Source organism: Primulina huaijiensis, chromosome 3, assembly GCF_012295235.1.
Source record: "Primulina huaijiensis isolate GDHJ02 chromosome 3, ASM1229523v2, whole genome shotgun sequence".
Classification (NCBI taxonomy): domain Eukaryota; kingdom Viridiplantae; phylum Streptophyta; class Magnoliopsida; order Lamiales; family Gesneriaceae; genus Primulina; species Primulina huaijiensis.
Window position 1 is genome coordinate 18,910,781 of NC_133308.1, and position 5,737 is coordinate 18,916,517.

Below are 5,737 nucleotides of genomic sequence, written 5' to 3' on the forward strand. Positions count from 1 at the left end.
TGAAGATGAAATTCAATCTCAACATGATCATGATAGACGAAGAACACTTAGAGATCACATGAATCCTACACGTACTAGTGTACCTTCATGTCTAGTTTTTCCCCCCGATGCATCTCATGTCAATTTTAAGCCTGGTATTATCCAACTTTTACCCAATTTTCTTGGCTTAGATTCTGAAAATCCATACATGCATTTACGAGAGTTTGAAAAAGTGTGCAACACATATAATGAGCTAAATTGTAGCATGAACACCATTCGACTTAAGCTTTTTCTTTTTTCTTTAAAAGAGAAAGCTAAAAATTGGCTACAAAATCTTAGATCGGGATCCATTCGAACTTGGGATGAATTGCAACAACAATTTTTGAAAAAGTTTTTTCCATCTCATAGAACAAATTCTTTCAAAAGGCAAATCATCACTTTCACTCAAAAACAAGGAGAAACTTTTTATCAGTGTTGGGATAGATATAAAGAATTGCTTAATCTTTGTCCACATCATGGTTTTGAAATTTGGAGAGTTGTTTCTCAATTTTATGAAGGCTTAACACCTAAAGATAGGCAAATGGTTGAATTTATGTGTAATGGAACATTTGAAGATAAAGATCCAAATGAGGCAATTGAGTATCTCGATTCATTAGCTGAAAATGCTCAAAATTGGGACACTATAGGTACAATCGAACCATCAAACAAGATTCAATCTCCTACATCTGGTGGAGGTATGTACACTCTCAAAGATGAACATGATCTTCAAGCTAGATTTACCTCTTTGGCAAGAAAAGTTGAGGCACTTGAATTGAAAAAGAATGGTCAATTAAAATCTGTTCAAGAAATTGCATGTCACATCTGTGATACAAGTGATCATTCTACAAAAGATTGTCCCACTTTGCCTTCTTTTAAAGAATGTCTCCATGAACAAGCCAATGTTTTAAACAATCTCAAAAGGCCAAATTTTGAACCATTTTCTCAAAGTTACAATCCAGGTTGGCGAAATCATCCAAATTTTAGTTGGAGGAATGATAATGCTGCACAATTTTCACAACCACATTTCCAAAATCAACAAAATTTTCAAAATTATGCACCTTATGTTCCTCCACCTAAAAGGAATTTGGAAGATATATTGAATTCTTTCATTGCAAAGCAAGAGTCTATCAATACTCAAACTGCTCAAACCATGACAGATTTGAAAGATACTCTTGCTAAATTTGCATCTGCACTTAATGTTCATGAAAAAGGTAAATTTCCTTCACAACCTCTGCCTAATCCCAAGGATCATCATTCACAAACTGGAACTTCTGGAACTCAACCGATGGATCAGGTAAAATCTGTTATTACCCTTCGAAGTGGTAAGGTTGTGGAAAAATCCATTCTTGAACCTTGTGAAGATGATGATAAATCAACTCCAAAGGGTAAGGAAGTGGAACCCATAACTTGCGAAGAGGAGGTTCAACAGACAGTGTCACCACCATTCCCTCATGCATTGAAAAATACAAAAAAATCAAATTTGAATTCTGATATATATGATATTTTTAAACAAGTAAAAGTTAATATTCCTTTATTAGATGCAATAAAACAGGTACCATCATATGCCAAATTTTTGAAAGACTTGTGCACTGTGAAAAGAAAATTGAATGTGAAAAAGAAAGCATTTTTAGCCGAACAAGTAAGTGCAATCATTCAAAATAATAATGCTTTGAAATACAAAGACCCTGGTTGTCCTACTATTTCTTGTATTATTGGAGAACGAAAGATTAAAAAAGCCTTGCTTGACCTTGGAGCTAGTGTGAATTTACTTCCATATTCAGTTTATCAAGAACTCAATCTAGGCGAGTTAAAACCTACTTCGGTAACACTTTTACTTGCTGATAGATCTGTTAAAGTGCCAAGAGGTATGGTAGAAGACGTGTTGGTCCAAGTTGATAACTTTGTATATCCTGTCGATTTCATAGTTTTAGATACACAACCTATCGAAGCTTGTAATGCAATTCCTGTAATTTTAGGTCGTCCATTTTTAGCAACTTCTAATGCTCTTATAAATTGCAGGAATGGAATAATGAAGTTGTCATTTGGTAACATGACCTTGGAGCTTAATGTGTTTAATCTTTGTAAGCAACCACATGACAAAGGAGATGAAAGTGAAGATGAAAATCTTATTGAAACTCTTGTGGAAGAAAACATTCAAGAAGGGAGTACTCGTGATCAATTAGATATTTGTTCAATTGAAACTGTTAAAGAAAATATTGAAATTGATCTTGATGATTTTATCAGCTATCACTCGTTACCAGGATCAGAGAAAGAATTTGATGCAAAATATGAGAACAAAGACGAACCACCCATATTGGAGTTAAAACCCTTGCCAGAAGAATTGAAGTATGCATTTCTTGGAGAAGATGAAACATATCCGGTGGTAATTTCTTCCAAACTAGCAAGTGATGAAGAAGGTAAATTAGTTGATATGCTTAAAAGACATAAAAATACAATTGGTTGANGACAGTACATTTGAGTGGACTCAAGAATGTCAAAATGCTTTTGATAAAATCATTCGACATTTAACATTAGCTCCTATCATGCAAACTCCTGATTGGTCTTTACCATTTGAAATCATGTGCGATGCGAGTGATTATGCAGTCGGTGCAGTATTGGGTCAAAGAAGAAACGGTAAGCTTATGTGATATATTATGCAAGTAGAACTTTAAACAATGCTCAAATGAATTACTCCACGACTGAAAAAGAACTACTTGCTGTAATATTTGCATTTCANGAAAACTGAAGTTCTCAAACTACTTGATGTTGGGATTATCTACCATGTTTCTGATAGTAAGTGGGTAAGCCCAACACAAGTAGTTACGAAAAAATCTGGCATCACAGTGATAAAAAATGAAAAAGGTGAATTGTTAACAAGTCGAGTCCAATCTAGTTGGCGGATGTGTATTGATTATAGAAAATTAAATGACGCCACTAGAAAAGATCATTTTCCATTACCGTTTTTGGATCAAATTTTAGAAAGAGTAGCAGGTCATCCATACTACTGTTTTCTTGATGGATATTCAGGTTATTATCAAATTCCCAATGCACTCGAAGATCAAGATAAAACTACATTCACATGTCCTTTTGGAACATTTGCATTTAGAAGGATGCCATTTGGATTATGCAATGCCCCAGCAACATTTCAAAGATGTATGCTAAGCATTTTTTGCGACATGGTTGAAAATTGTTTGGAAATTTTCATGGATGATTTAACTGTCTTTGGGAATACATTTGATAATTGTCTTGAAAATTTGGAAAAAGTTTTAAAAAGATGCGAGGAAAAAGGTCTTATTTTAAATTGGGAAAAATGTCATTACATGATTACTTCTGGAATTGTTTTGGGACATGTCGTGTCATCTCATGGAATTGAAGTTGATAAAGCAAAAGTTGATGTCATTGCCAATTTACCCCCTCCAAAAACCATTAAAGAAATTCGCTCATTTTTGGGACATGCTGGATTTTATAGGAGGTTTATAAAGGACTTTAGTTTAATCTCTAAACCCATTTGTAACCTCTTAACAAAAGACAGTGCATTTGAGTGGACTCAAGAATGTCAAAATGCTTTTGATAAAATCATTCGACATTTAACATCAGCTCCTATCATGCAACCTCCTGATTGGTCTTTACCATTTGAAATCATGTGCGATGCGAGTGATTATGCAGTCGGTGCAGTATTGGGTCAAAGAAGAAACGGTAAGCCTTATGTGATATATTATGCAAGTAGAACTTTAAACAATGCTCAAATGAATTACTCCACAACTGAAAAAGAACTACTTGCTGTAATATTTGCATTAGATAAATTTCGTTCTTATTTGATTGGATCAACGACTATCGTGTTTACTGATCATTCTGCTATTAGATATTTGTTGACCAAACAGGATGCAAAGCCACGACTGATACGATGGATTTTGTTGCTCCAAGAATTTGACATTGTGATCAAAGATAAAAAAGGAACCGAGAATGTCGTAGCCGATCATTTATCGAGACTAGTAACAGGATCATCTTGTGAAATGACACCAATTAACGATAATTTTCCTGATGAACATCTATTTTCAGTTACTACTACACCTTGGTTTGCTAACATAGTAAATTTTCTTGTGACAGGAAAAATGCCACCGCAATGGAGTTCTCAAGATAAAAGAAAATTTTTGAATGAGGTAAAAAACTTTTATTGGGATGATCCGTATCTGTTCAAGTATTGTCCGGATCAAATTTTTCGACGTTGCATACCTGACAATGAGGTTAGTAGTGTCATTAAATTTTGTCATTCAGAAGCATGCAGAGGACATTTTTCTTCAAAGAAACAGCTGCACAAATCTTGCAGTGTGGGTTTTATTGGCCCACTTTGTTTAAAGACACCCACGAAATCTGCAAGATCTGTGAAAATTGTCAAAAATTGGGTGCGATTTCAAAAAGAAACATGCTGCCTTTGAATCCTATTATTGAAATTGAAATATTTGATTGTTGGGGAATAGATTTTATGGGACCTTTTCCACCGTCGTTTGGATACTTGTATATTTTAGTTGCAGTTGATTATGTTTCCAACTGGATAGAGGCAATTCCATGTCGAACAAATGATCATAAAATCGTCATCAAATTTTTAAAAGAAATTATTTTTAGTAGGTTTGGAATTCCTCGAGCCATGATAAGTGATGGGTGAACTCACTTTGTTAATAAACCATTTGCTTCATTAATGAAAAAATATGGTATTAGTCACAAAGTAACTACTCCTTATCATACTCAAACAAATGGACAAGTTGAATTAGCTAATAGGGAGATAAAGCAAATTTTGGAAAAAACTGTTAACTCAAATAGAAAAGATTGGTCTCTGCGACTTAATGATGCACTTTGGGCATATCGAACAGCTTTTAAAACAGCATTGAATATTTCTCCCTATAGGTTGGTTTATGGAAAATATTGTCATTTGCCTGTGTAATTGGAACATAAAGCTTATTGGGCGATCAAAACTTTAAATTCAAGCATGGATGATGGCAACAAATTGCGTAAATTGCAACTTAATGAACTTGATGAACTCAGAAATGACGCGTATGAGAATTCAAAGATTTATAAAGCAAAAATCAAATCATTTCATGATAAAACAATTCTTAGAAAATCTTTTGAGATTGGTAAAAAAGTTTTGCTTTATAATTCTCGACTTCACATATTCCCAGGAAAATTACGATCAAGTTGAACAGGCCCATATGTTGTAAAGCATGTGTATACTTATGGAGCTGTGGATATTGAAAATCTAAAAACGGTGATGTTTTTAAAGTGAATGGTCAAAGGCTTAAACTATTTTTGGAAAATGAAATCTTTCAAGAAGAGTTTATTTCCCTTTCCGATCCTTGATTTTTTTTTTGTTGCATTTAATTTTGTTTGTTTTTATTTCAGGTTTCCTTAATCCTTTTATTTTCTCGATTAAATGGCGGATAACGGTACTCCGTGACTCTCATAGTCGGTTTAATCAGTTTCCCATAATTGCTGATACAAAAAAAATCATTTCTTTTCTTTTCAAAATAGATGAAATTCTCTAAAAAATTTGTAAATATTTTCCCTCTATTTCTGAAAATGTTCTAAGAAAAATTTATGCAGGAATGTGTGAAAGATTGAGATTGCTAATGCAAAAAGGAATTTCAGAAGATATTCGTCTTGTAATAGAAGCTAAGGTCCGATTAGGAGGAGAAGTTCCACAATCATTGCTCATTCGGTATTTGCC

The 5,737-nt window shown here is 33.8% G+C and overlaps 1 pseudogene; it reads left to right on the forward strand.

Annotated features, from left to right (window-relative positions):
* Positions 1–892: 892 nt before the first annotated feature.
* On the forward strand, positions 893–5,312 carry LOC140974598 (uncharacterized; annotated as a pseudogene).
* Positions 5,313–5,737: the final 425 nt, after the last annotated feature.